We start from the raw sequence: 14,340 nt of genomic DNA, 5'->3' as shown, positions 1-14,340 counted from the left end.
CTTCACATTCAAAAATTAAAATTGGCTGTGAAATTAGAAAACGTGTAGGGGCAAAAAAAGAAGGGGGAAATTTTTTTAAAGTATCAGAATAAAGCCAAGATGCACGTTATAGTCATTTGTTTATTTTAATTGAATGGTTTGTATCTTCAGGAAATCTCATTATTCTCCCCAGAGGAGAAGTGGTGAATGAAGGCACCAACCTCATTAACCTTTGAATGCTGAAATCAATAATCTGCAATAAATCTAAGCTAATTTGTTGCCAATAAATCTCACAAAACACTGTGTTTTGTAGCTGGAGACGCTGGAGGATGTGATAAGAGCATCCAAGTTCATTCCAAGATGATATCTGGGGCTTGCCTTGTTGGTTTTTAGGAGTTTCTGAATATGAAACAAGTTACTAATATTTATATAGAAGATGGTTTTCCAGTGAGGTTAATAATCTGTTTTTTAAAACTGAAAATCCTGTGGAAATTTTTCTTTTTACATGATTCTTTCCAATAAATGAAATGAATAAAGGAAAACAGGCACACATCCAACTGATAGCTCCTTCTTAAACACCTGCCCTAAAATTTAGGAATGTGGCCCACATTGCGGAACTACAAAGAGGTCCCCTGAGGCCACAAACAGGGTCTGACTTCAATCACGGAAGCACATAGTAGGAACTCAGAAAACATTGGTTGAAGGAATAATGAAATGATCCTGAAGTTTAAGAGTTAACTTTGTCTGCTAAATGTATACACACATGTGTATGTGTATAAACACACATAGATACACACATATGTGTACACAGATACACATGTCTATGTAAATGTATTTTTATACACACACAAATGTGTGAGCAAAAGAATGGGATACTTTCTAGTTTGTCTTTTTTTTGCTTTTTTATTTTTATTTTATTTAAAGCACACAAATTTCATGTATTTCATATATACATATTTAGAAACATGGTGATTTACCCCACCTTCTCCCTCCCTCCCATGCGCCCACCCTTCCTCCTCCTTCTCTTCTATTCCATTTCTTTTTTCTTTTAAAGATTTATTTATTTATTTGAGAGTTAGAGTTACACAGAGAGAGGAGAGGCATATATATAGAGAGAGGTCTTCCATCCAATGATTCACTTCCCACTTGGCTGCAACAGCCAGAGCTGCACTGATCCGAAGTCAGGAGCCAGGAGCTTCTTCCAGGTCTCCCACGCGGGTGCAGGGGCCCAAGGTCCTGGGCCATCCTCCACTGCTTTCCCAGGCCATAGCAGAGAGCTTGAAAAAGGAAAGAATGGGACAATGAATTAGATATCAGTTTCAGGGAAGGGAAGTGATTGGGAAATAGGGTCCAGGGAACAAACATGGCTACTCATCTGTGTTACAGTGAAAATCCCACAAGAGCATCTGCTTTGTTGTATTCACTGCTAAATACCTACCCCCAGTGCCTAGAACAGGGCCTAAGAAACAGCAGGTGCTCAGCAAGTACTTAAAGGCTGAAGGATGCATGGGTGGGTAGCTGCAGAGATGAGGAAATAGTTGTTGGAAGCAGGAGAAATAAGAGTGAGTGTTTGGTCAAGCTTTTAAGACACCCATGTTCCATTTAGAGTGCCTCAGTTCTGGTCCCGGCTCTAACTCCTGACTCCAACTTCCTACTAATGCAAGCCCTGGGAGGCAACAGGTGATAGCCTAAGTAACTGGCTTCCCATTTTCCACTGGGGGAGATCTGGATTGAGTTCTCAGCTCCCAGCTTCATCCCCAACCCAGCCCTGACGCTTGCAGGCATTTAGGGAGTGAACCAATGGATAGGAGTGTCCATGTTTCTTTCTCTCTCTCTCTCTCTCTCTCTCTCTCTCTCTCTCTCTCTCTCTCTCCCCCCTCCCTCTCCCTCTCCCTCTCCCTCTCCCTCTACCTCAACCTCTAAAATAAGAACTTTTTAAAAAGTAGGAGAAATAAGAGAGTAGTTGTGATTTTTCCACAACTGGTCTTTAAAGCAAAAGGACCATCAATGTGCGCACACAGCAAGGGACTACTTACTCAAATGTCTCTATCCCGTGCACTGGGTGAACCTTTTATCCAGGAGAAGAGTTTTCCATTCTAATGCAGTATGTCAAAACCATAGCATCTAAACAGGAAAATGGAGGCCCCTACCATCCTGTCTTATTTCGTTGATGTTTCCTCTCCTAGGTCAAATGGAACAACTTCATGTTTCTGAAAACTCTACTGAGTCCTCTGACAACCAGACCCCATACTGAAGTGTTCCTGTGAGAAGCCACCTGCTGCTGCTGATTGACTTGCCTTGAAGGAAGGCCTAATTATGCCTCCTAACTCCTGGTAGCCCTGAGTTCAGCAGCAATCATTGAACCAGATGCTGCTTACCCTGCTGGAGTTGCCCCTGGCTCACTAAGTGTTCTGTGAATTAGGCTTTGTTATTTAATGAGCCAAAATCCGTTCCCGTTCCCTAAGTAACAGAAGCAGAAAAGGTAGAAACTGTTGCATCAGCTTTGGGTTTCCACCCAATGGCATACAACTGCTCAGGTGGACCTAGCTAATGAAGAACTTGCAAAATAATATTTCTCAGCAGTATCATCCCCAGGCTACCTGCATCAGTACCACCTGGATGAACAGGTAACAATATAGATTCCCAGACCCTTCTGCCAGAGATTCCTGTAAGAGATCCGAGATAGGGCCAGGGAAACTGCATCAACAAGCACCCTAGAAAAATCACAAGTGCACTGAAGGTAGAGAAACTTTGACTCAAAAATTAATTTACATCCATCTTCCTCAATAAACATTTCACAAACAGCTGGTCTTGACTCATCCTGGAAGGCAGACTATTCTCTGGAGAGCATGGTCAGGACAATGTACTAAATCTTTACATGCTTACTGAGTATCTTTCTCAACAAATGAGTGACAGGCTGACTACAGTAGAAGATAAGGTAGGGCCTTTGGGTTGTGGTTGCCTGAGTTTGGGCTCCAGCTCTGCCACTCTGTAGCTGTGGGACCTTTAGCAAGTTAATTAACCTCTTTGCATCTTAGTTTCCTAATTGTAAAATGGTGATGATAACCACAGCACCTGTCTCACAGGGTTGTTAGGATTAAGTAAGCCAGTACATATGGAGTGTTCAGAATTGAGCCTGGCCCAAGATACATGCCTAACCAATAACTAAAAATGGACGGCTTTTATGACTATGGGCACAGGGTTAAGCTGGGAGAAGACAATCTTGTCCCTGCTCTAATGAAGTTCAAAAATAACAAGAAACAGAGTAACAGTAATCTACAAAGCATTACTAAGATACAAGGGTATCCTCAGAAGGAGAAATAGAATTTGTCATTAGAGTGCATAAAAATGTAGTCCAAAGAAGAACCTGTCACGGTGGGTTCCTGAGACCGGAACTATCTGGTAAAAGTCATTAGGGAATAAGAACTAGGGTCACAGGGTAGGTTGTGGGGAGCAACTGAGACTAGAGTAAGTTACTGGAATTAAGACTTATTCTATGCATCTGCTCTCCCACAATATGGCGCTGAGAGAGAGAGACCAAACAACCTCTACGCAGCTGCCTCATCAGTTTGATAAGCTGCAGGAGCTGATCCTGCTCCTGATTGGAGGAGAGCAGCGTGCTCAGCGTGTGGGCAGCAGAGTTGGGATTGGTGGAAGAGGACTATAAAGGAGGAGAGAGACAACATGCACCAGGAACATCTAAGAGGAACATCTGAAGGAACACCTGAGGAACATCTGAGCAGCCCCCGAGCAGCCCCCGAGAGAGCCGGCCGGCAGTGTGCCGCTCCTCTGCGGAAGCGGGGATAGCGGCGGGGGGTGCCGCCCCTCCACGGAGGTGGAGGGGCCAGCAGCTAACCCGGGACGGCGTCATTCCTCCGCGAGTGAGGGACCGCCAGCAAACCCGGGAAGGGCCAAACAGACAAAAGAACAGCGCAGGGTCCAGTGTTGTTTCTCTGCAAATGGGGGAGCGACAGTAGGTGTTGTGGCACAGTAGGTTAAGTTGCCACTGGGAATGCCCACATTCCATATTGGAGTGCCTGGTATGGATTCTTGCCTCTGCCTTGACTCTAGCTTCCTGCTAATGCACCTGGAAGACAGCATATGATGACTCAAGCACTCAGGTTCCTGCCACCCATTTGGAGACCTGGATGGAGCATCTGGCTCTTGGCTCCTGCCTGGTCCAACTCCAGCTGTGGCAGGCACTTGAGGATTGAGCCAGCAAATGGAAACTCTGTTTGTCACTTCCTCTCTGTCACCTGCCTTTCAGATAAAGAAGATCAGGATCTTCAAATCTCAAGATCCAGACTCTACTCCCCACCTTATCTCTCTAAGTTTGCCTTGGGCAGGCCTTGACCTCTTTGGAACCTCAATTGCCCTATGCATAAGATGAGGGGCTTAGCTGAGAGAATCTCAAAGGCCCCTGCAGCAAGGCAGAGAACAGGGAGGCTCTACAGGGCCTCTTGCACCAGAGTCCATGCTGCAAGAGGCAGAGGCTCCATCCTGGGAGGGGAGGCAGCAAGGGAACAGGTTAAAGAAGAGGGGAGCTGCCTGGGCTCAAAAGAATCTTCGTCTTCCCAGAATTCCCTTTAGCTTGAACTTGCAGACATATTTCACCATTGTTGAAAGCATTTTCCTCCAAAGTTTTATTTTTCTAAGAAGGATAAGTGGGATGGAAACACACAAACTACATGGCGTGTTGGGGCAATGATGTTAGGCTAGAATCTGGGTCTCTAGAAAGAGAAATGCACATTTTTCAAGTTGGGACACAAAGAGGAAAGGAAAGCATAAAAGATCCAAAGAGGTGGAGTGGAAAAATTGAGGCAAATGGAGGCAGTGGCAGGAGACAGAGACTAAGAGGAGCTAAGATGAGGAGATACTAAAAGTCCAGGTGATTTCATCAGAAGGAGGGGTTCACAGTTCAGTAGCTTGCTCCATCCTACTGTCTCTTCCCCATCTCCCTCTGCCTCTCCACTCAGACTCTTGTAACCACACCCCAGAACCTTTCAGTTGCTTCTTCTCTCCTCATGTATTTGTCTGAGTAGCAATGATACATGAATGTCAAGAACGACCAACATCCTTCCAAGGTTAAGATTGGAAACTGCCTTTATGTAAGTGAGAAAAGTTTTAAATTGACCTGTCTGCCCACATGAGCTCTTCTTTCTGTTATAAACATTACCTTCAGCTGGCAAGAGAAAACAAAGAGGAAAAAGATAAAGCATTAAGAATCCATTTCAATTTGAAGATGGAGAGATGCCGGTATGGAAAAGAATTGCTACCTGCACAGGGTCATAGAATCAGAAAGTGGCAGGACTGGTGTGTTGCACAAGTCATCAATCATCTAGTGCTAGTGAGGAACATTCACAAGAACACAGGAAGCATTTTATATTTTAATAAGTTATATACATGGTGCAGTATTATGAGGGTACTTCAAGAAGTCCACAGAAACTGTAATGAAACTATTTTGGAGGAAAACATTTTGAAATCCACATATATGAGGAATCTTAAAAAACTTCATGGAAAATGTACCTTAAGAAAAAGCTGTTTATTTCTTTTTCTTTCTTTTTTTTTTTTTTTTGCATCAAAATAAATTCACCTTTAATTCAGGTTAAGCCCTCCTAGTTTTAATAAAATTAGCATATCACATCCACATTTGGGGGGGACATATTTTTTAGGTATAAATTATTAATCTTTTTAAAAATGTGAATCAATTTAAAGACAACATTAGGTAAATGACACAATCATTGGTACTTGCATAACTGATTGGTCCTGACTACATTTCAAATTATTGAGAGAGACCATGTTTGTAGCCTTTCAGTAAGAAAAAAAAAAATCCAACCAGCTTGCAAACTAACCCAGCATCCTCTGAAAAGTCAACCAACTCACCTTGGGGCACCTCCTTCTCTCTCCAAGCAAGCCAGGGAAATGAGATTTGAGCGTTCAAAGGACTCAGACAAGCATAATATTATATACGCTCTCGACATCCATCTCCTGCATGAAACCTCATTGTTCCTGTGTAACAAAAAGTAAATATTTACCATGAGGCAGGAGAGGTAGCAAATGATCAGCAGCCAGGCCATCAATCACCAGGAGCCATGCTCCCATTCTAATAATCCTCATAAGGGAGGGCAGGCAAGGACGGCAAAGACTGCCCAGGAGATAAGAGTTTGTCAGAGGAACCAAATCGCTCACAGTGGAAGAATATAAGGAGAGGCATTCAAGCATGCAGGTTGCAAAGGTCCCTCAAAATGAGTTTAGGTATAAATTATTAATCTTTTTTAAAATGTGAATCAATTTAAAGACAACATTAGGTAAATGACACAACGTTCAGTCGAAGCAGAAAGGCAGAGCGGTTTGGAGCACAGCCCCTGCAGCTGGACCACTCAGCAGCTGAAGGCGCTTAGATGAGACAATTTCTCTTGGTTGTTTCTGCAACTGTGAGATGGACAGAACCACCAGATCCACTTCGTAGGGTTGCTGTGAGGATTAAATGAGTTAATGCAGGCCTAGTGTTTAGGACAGTGCAGCACAGGAAGTGTTCGATAAATATCTCTTTGGGTATGAGAAGACAGTAGCCTCACAGCTGCAAGAAGATGGCCGAGACAGAGTCCTCAATCTCTGTTAGCTGTGGTGCATGCACAGTCCTGGAACTGAATCAGCTAGTTTAGAAGGTAGGTAAATGTCCTAACGCTCGAGGAACTAGGATTTGAGCTTTAGCAATCTGGCCAGAATCATGGCCTTAACCATCATGCCATGAAACCTCTCTTAAGAGATCATGGGGCTGGAGTTGTGATATAGCAGGTAAAGCCACCACCTGCAGTGCTGGCATCCCATAGAGCCTGCTCTTCCAGTCCTGGCTGCTCCTCTTCCAATCCAGCTCTCTGCTATGGCCTGGGAAAGCAGTGGAAGATGGCTCAAGTCATCAGGCCCCTATTTCTATGCGGGAGACCGAAAGGAAGCTCCTGGATCCTGGCTTCAGATCAGCTCAGCTCCGGCCACTGCAGCCATTTGGGGAGTGAACCAACAGATGGAAGACCTCTTTGTCTATTTTTCTCTCTGCCTCTCTGTAACTCTGCCTTTTAAACAAAATAGATAAACCTTAAAAAAAGAGAGAGAGAGATCATAACACACATGTTCTTGTTTTTTTTTTTTTTCTTTCATCCTTCTTTTCCGGGTAGTTACCTTTCCCTCTTTCCAATACAGAAATTGACTAATTCTCCAAAGGAAAGATAAAATACCTAAATGAAAATAAACATCCCAAACAAGAGACAGAAAACTTATGTTCTAGTCTCAAGTGACTGAAAGAACTGAGAATGATTAAGCCTGGTGAGGGGCTTATTTGTGCAGAGCTTAAATCTTTGTGCACTGAGAACTTACAGAAACCTCAAAAAGTTCATGAAAAATGGAATTAGAATATGTTTATTTTCGTGAAGCAAAATTTTAAATCCATGCATAGTTTTTTCATAAGATGCTTTATACATCAATGTTTTGAAGACCCTTATGTGCATGGATTTCAATTTTTGCACCAAAATTAATTTTAATGTTAACTTATTTTTTCATCTACTTAAAAGGCAGCACAGCAGAGAGAGACAGAGAGAGTGTGCGTGTGTGTGTGTGAGAGAGAGAGAGAGAGAGAGAGAGAAATCTTCCATCTGCTGCTCCACTTCCCAAATACTCACAGCAGCCAGGACCATGCCAAGCCAAAGCCAGTAGTTCAGAATTCCATCTGCATCTTCCAAGTGAGTGGCAGCTACCCAAGCACTTGGGTCATTATCTGCTGCCTTCCAGGATGTATTACTAGGAAGTTGGATTGGAAGAGAATAGCCAAGCTTGAAAAGGCTATCTGATACAGGATACAGGCATTGCAAGTGGTGGCGTAGCCTGCTGTGCCACAATGCCTACCCCCCAAGAAATGTATCTTTTACTTTCATTTTCCATGACCTCTTTGAAGCACCCTCGGGGAGAAGGAAGAAGAGCCTTATTGCACATAGCTCAAAAGAGAGAGATCTATATCCAGTAAATGAGAGATTATCATGAAATTCCAGTCCAGTGTTAAGACTGAATGTCTTATTAGGCTTTTCATTGCTACAACACACCACAAACAAGCTTGGTTTATAAAGAAAAGAGATTTCTGTAGCTCTCAAGTTTTAGATGTTCCTAGTCCAAGATCGAATGGTTTAGCATCTGATGAAAACCTCATGGTAGATCACAATGCTTCCTCTGGCATGTGCAGGAGGAAGGTAGCTGATGGCAAGGTAAAGCAGAGAGATAAGAAGCGCAAAGGTTCAGGATTTCCTGACAACCCTCTCAGAGGTACTGCATGGGAACTACCTTCATCTATTCCAAAGGGCAGCTCCCTCAGGTGACCTAAGATCTCCCACTGGGACCCACCCCAAAAAGTTCCATATCATGTCATATCCCAATACTGCCACCCTGTGGATGAAGCTCCCAACACAGGACCCTTTGTGGGGGATAAACCATTGCACAGAACATCCCAGGAGCGATAAGAGAGGGAAGAGATGTATAATTTGGGACATGCTCAAGCTGACTTGCCCCAAATGGTAGAGTTAGAAACATACCAGGGGACTCCAATTTAATCCCATCAAGGTGGCATATACCAATGCCATCTCACTATTCCAAGTGATCAATTACAGTTCACAATTGATCATAATGAAAGGACTAAGAGTCAAAGGGAGCACATAAACAAGTCTAGTACCTGCTAATACTAACCAATAGAATAAATAAAGGGGAGAGTGATCCAACATGGGAAGCGAGATATTCAGCAGACTCATAGAATGGTGGATGTCCTAAATAGCACTCTGGCCTCAGAATCAGCCCTAAAGGCATTCTGATCTGGCTGAAAAGCCCATGAGAGTATTTCAGGCATGGAAAGCCAAGACACTCTGGCAAAAAAAAAAAAAAAAAAAAAAAAACCCTAAATGAAAGATCTCTGTGAGTGAGATCCCAGTGGAAAGAACAGGTCTTCAAAGAAGGAGGTACCTTTCTCTGAAGGGAGGAGAGAACCTCCACTTTGACTATGACCTTGTCTAAACAAGATAAGAGTTGGAGAACTCAAGGGGCTTCCATAGCCTTGGAAACTCATGACTGGTGCATAGGGAGATTACTGATGCCATAAACAGGAGTGTCAATTGGTAAAGTCAACAACAGGAGTCACTGTGCACTTACTCCTCATGTAGGATCTCTGTCCTTAATGTGCTGTACATTGAGGCTTAATGCTATAACGAGTACTCAAACAGTATATTTCACTTTGTGTTTCTATGGGGGTGCAAACTGTTGAAATCTTTACTTAATGTGTACTAAACTGATCTTCTGTAAAAAAAAAAAAAAAAAAAGAAGAAATTATCAATTCCCAACTTGACTCTCGCTGGGATTAAACATGACAATAGGTCTGATCTGATTTCATCATCATTTAAAAAATCATCTATTATTTTTCACTTTATGTTTCTGTGTGGGAGCAAACTGTTGAAATCTTTACTTAATGTATGCTAAACTGATCTTCTGTATATAAAGAGAATTGAAAATGAATCCTCATGTGAATGGAAGGGGAGAGGGAATGGGAAAGGGGAGGTTGCGGGTGGGAGGGACGTTATGGGGGAGAAGCCATTGTAATCCATAAGCCGTACTTTGGAAATTTATATTCATTAAAAATAAAAGTTAAAAAATAAATAAATAAATCTTAAAAAAAAAAAAAAGAACATCCCAGGAGCTAACACTGAGCAACTACAATGGACTTTTGTAGCCTCTCAGAACTCACACATTGAAAACCCAAACTCCCATGTGATGATCTAAGGAGGTGAGACTTTGGGGTACAGATTCAGTGATGAGAGCAGAGCCCTCACGAATAGGAATGACGTCCTTATAAAAGGGACCCCAGAAAGCTCTCTTGCTCTTACCACACAATGCTGCAACAAGAAAGTAGCCACCTACAGCCTAGAAGAAGGCCCTCCCAGAATTCTGCCACGTTGACTCCTGATCTCAGACAATCAGCCTCCAAAACTGTGAAATAAATGTCTGCTGTTTATTACCAATTTATGGTAACTTATTACAGCAGCCCAAATAGATTACAACAGAGATGAAGAACTTTAATTCAAGTCAGACAAATCCTAGCTTCACCTCTTACTATCCTCATGACCAAAAGCAAGTATTACAGCCTCTGAGCGGCTGCAGTTCTAAGAGGAGAGCTTGGTATTACCTTTCTCGCCAGATCCATAACATCTTTAAATAAGATAAAGCATTTTTTAAAAGGTTAGAACAGCTCTTGACTTACAATGATCCTTGCACGTGTGTGGGCTATAAAGCTGGTCTAGATTATGAGAAAATAAAAACAATTTTCTGTGGAAAGATAGCAATTTTTTGATATTCTAGTCCTCTCTAGAGACTTCTGTGATTAAAGTTTTTGTTTTTTTGTTTTGTTTTGTTTTGTTTTTTGGAACACCATCATCCATTCTTTCATTTAGCAAGCAAATGTTCCCTGGGCAATGACCAGAAGTGTCCCTAGGATAGAGCGTGAAGACTTGTGAAACGGTCCACCCATGAGTATCTTCCACTGAAGGAGGCCAGTTAGATGAGATCATCGTCCAGTGAGTCATTCAACCATAATCATAATACATGCTATGAAGGATGATTCCAGAGCTGCCACCAGAGCATTTAACGAAAGGACTGATTCAGACGGAGCAGAGAAAGCGCGGGGCCCTCCAAGTGCGTACATTTTCAGCTGAGTCACCTCCAGGTGATTTGTGGTCAAACAATGGCCTGCACGAGTCCATAGAAGAGAGTTATTAGTCTTACACGACCCAGGAAAGCTTCACATTTCAGCTAGTTTGTGAAAGATGAGGAGCATTTCCGCAACAAGAAAAAAAAAGAAGGATTTTTGTGGTTGGGGATTTTGTATAGACTTGAACAAACTCTCAGAACAGAGACTCACATAATATTACTTTTGTTATGAGTAGCAGCTGTTAATCAAAAATTAAAAATATTCTTTAAGATTTTCACTGTCATGGTATTCATCAATGAATCTTGGAAATAATCCTAATAAATAATTATCTAACACTTGCAGAAAAAATCAAGCTAAATTAATTCTAACAGGACTTTCTACGTAATACCAATAATATATTAAATACTATATGCTTAAGGCTCTGGGATAACATGGGAACAGGAAACACACTACAGTTGCAGTGTGAGCACAACCACATTCTTTAAACCCAACCCTGTGTAAATTCTCCAGGCCTCAAAACAATTCTGCCCATTTACACATTCGTCATTGTCTGTCTCTTTCTGTGTATGTGTGTGCATGCACACAAATGTGCCCCTGTTTTTTATATATATTAAATAAAGCTAATGACTGACTTTCCTGGGCAAATTGATTTATATTCATTGGTGTTTGGAACTCTTTGAAATCACAAACTGCTGTGCCAGTCCAGGTTAAGAACAAGCATGCCACCCTGGTGCCAACTGTGAAATTAAGTGGGAAATTGGGCAATCGCCAGTAGAACTGTATCTCTCATCCTGGGCCCTACAGCCACCTTCTAAGCTAGTGCTCCAAGTCAGGAATATGACCACAATAAAGTTGACAATATCTACTTATTTTTATCTCAATAGATGCCAAGAAAGCATTTGATAAAATACAACACCCGTTCATGATGAAAACTCTGAGCAAACTGGGTATGGAAGGAACATTCCTCAATACAATCAAAGCAATCTATGAAAAACCCACAGCCAACATCCTATTGAATGGGGAAAAGTTGGAAGCATTTCCACTGAGATCTGGTACCAGACAGGGATGTCCACTCTCACCACTGCTATTCAATATAGTTCTGGAGGTTCTAGCCAGAGCTATTAGGCAAGAAAAAGAAATTAAAGGGATACAAATTGGGAAGGAAGAACTCAAACTATCCCTCTTTGCAGATGACATGATTCTTTATTTAGGGGACCCAAAGAACTCTACTAAGAGACTACTGGAACTCATAGAAGAGTTTGGCAAAGCAGCAGGGTATAAAATCAATGCACAAAAATCAACAGCCTTTGTATACACAGACAATGCCATGGCTGAGGAAGAACTTCTAAGATCAATCCCATTCACAATAGCTACAAAAACAATCAAATACCTTGGAATAAACTTAACCAAGGACGTTAAAGATCTCTACGATGAAAATTACAAAACCTTAAAGAAAGAAATAGAAGAGGATACCAAGAAATGGAAAAATCTTCCATGCTCATGGATTGGAAGAATCAATATCATCAAAATGTCCATTCTCCCAAAAGCAATTTATAAATTCAATGCAATACCAATGAAGATACCGAAGACCTTCTTCTCAGATCTGGAAAAATTGGTGCTGAAATTTATATGGAGGCACAAGAGACCTCGAATAGCTAAAGCAATCTTGTACAACAAAAACAAAGCCGGAGGCATCACAATACCAGATTTCAGGACATACTACAGGGCAGTTGTAATCAAAACAGCATGGTACTGGTACAGAAACAGATGGATAGACCAATGGAACAGAATTGAAACACCAGAAATCAACCCAAACATCTACAGCCAACTTATATTTGATCAAGGATCTAAAACTAATTCCTGGAGCAAGGACAGTCTATTCAATAAATGGTGCTGGGAAAACTGGATTTCCACGTGCAGAATCATGAAGCAAGACCCCTACCTTACGCCTTACACAAAAATCCACTCAACGTGGATTAAAGACCTAAATCTACGACCTGACACCATCAAGTTACTAGAGAACATTGGAGAAACCCTTCAAGATATTGGCACAGGCAAAGAGTTTCTGGAAAAGACCCGGGAGGCACAGGCAGTCAAAGCCAAAATTAACTATTGGGATTGCATCAAATTGAGAAGTTTCTGTACTGCAAAACAAACAGTCAGGAGAGTGAAGAGACAACCGACAGAATGGGAAAAAATATTTGCAAACTATGCAACAGACAAAGGGTTAATAACCAGAATCTACAAAGAGATCAAGAAACTCCACAAAAACAAAACCAACAACCCACTTAAGAGATGGGCCAAGGACCTCAATAGACATTTTTCAAAAGAGGAAATCCAAATGGCCAACAGGCACATGAAAAAATGTTCAAGGATATTAGCAATCAGGGAAATGCAAATCAAAACCACAATGAGGTTTCATCTCACCCCGGTTAGAATGGCTCACATTCAGAAATCTACCAACAATAGATGCTGCAGAGGATGTGGGGAAAAAGGGACACTAACCCACTGTTGGTGGGAATGCAAACTGGACAAGCCACTATGGAAGTCAGTCTGGAGATTCCTCAGAAACCTGAAGATAACCCTACCATTCGACCCAGCCATCCCACTCCTTGGAATTTACCCAAAGGAATTTAAATTGGCAAACAAAAAAGCGGTCTGCAGCCTAATGTTTATTGCAGCTCAATTCACAATAGCTAAGGCCTGGAACCAACCTAAATGCCCATCAACGGTAGACTGGATAAAGAAATTATGGGATATGTACTCTTTAGAATACTATACCGCAGTAAGAAACAATGAAATCCGGTCATTTGCAACAAAATGGAGGAATCTGGAACACATCATGCTGAGTGAAATAAGCCAGTCCCAAAGGGACAAATACCATATGTTCTCCCTGATCGGTGACAACTGACTGAACACCAAAAAGGAAACCTCCTGAAGTGAAATGGACACTATGGGAAATGGTGATTTGATCAGCATAGCCCTGACTGATAATGAACAACTTAATACATTATCCCTCTTAGTAGTTTTTTTGTCTGTTCTACTTAATATGACTGGTTTAATTCTGTAATTAATACACAGTTATTCTTAAGTGTTAAAAATTAACTGAAATGTGATCCCTGTTAAACATAAGAGTGGGAATAAGAGAGGGAAGAGATGTATAATTTGGGACATGCTCAAGCTGACTTGCCCCAAATGATAGAGTTAAAAACATACCAGGGGATTCCAATTCAATCCCATCAAGGTGGCATGTACCAATGCCATCTCACTATTCCAAGTGATCAATTTCAGTTCACAATTGATCATAATGAAAGGACTAAGAGTCAAAGGGAGCACATAAACAAGTCTAGTACCTGCTAACACTAACCGATAGAATAAATAAAGGGGAGAGTGATCCAACATGGGAAGTGAGATACTCAGCAGACTCATAGAATGGTGGATGTCCTAAATAGCACTCTGGCCTCAGAATCAGCCCTAAAGGCATTCGGATCTGGCTGAAAAGCCCATGAGAGTATTTCAGGCATGGAAAGCCAAGACACTCTGGCAAAAGATCTCTGTGAGTTAGATCCCAGTGGAAAGAACAGGTCTTCAAAGAAGGAGGTACCTTTCTCTGAAGGGAGGAGAGAACC

General features: G+C 41.8%; 1 protein-coding gene across 18 annotated transcripts in view; it reads right to left on the bottom strand.

Annotated features, from left to right (window-relative positions):
• Positions 1-992: 992 nt before the first annotated feature.
• LOC127490526 (uncharacterized) overlaps positions 993-14,340 on the bottom strand; it is a 451,570-nt gene continuing 438,222 nt past the window's right edge. For 6 of the 18 annotated variants that reach the window (XR_016236405.1, XR_016236410.1, XR_016236401.1 and 3 more), the window contains 2 exons: positions 5,863-5,988; positions 998-1,256 (listed from right to left, as the gene is read on the bottom strand). The gene's annotated coding sequence lies outside the window, so the exon portion shown is untranslated. Of the gene's footprint in view, positions 1,257-1,417; positions 1,817-2,015; positions 3,068-5,862; positions 5,989-14,340 lie in introns of those variants that run through there. The other 12 variants (XR_016236402.1, XR_016236424.1, XR_016236423.1 and 9 more) reach the window with 6 other exon arrangements.

Source organism: Oryctolagus cuniculus, chromosome 6 (genome assembly GCF_051225735.1).
Source record: "Oryctolagus cuniculus isolate XC-2025 breed Fujian yellow rabbit chromosome 6, ASM5122573v1, whole genome shotgun sequence".
Taxonomy (NCBI): domain Eukaryota; kingdom Metazoa; phylum Chordata; class Mammalia; order Lagomorpha; family Leporidae; genus Oryctolagus; species Oryctolagus cuniculus.
Note: the sequence above shows the minus strand (reverse complement) of the source record. Positions and strands in the feature narration are given on the sequence as shown.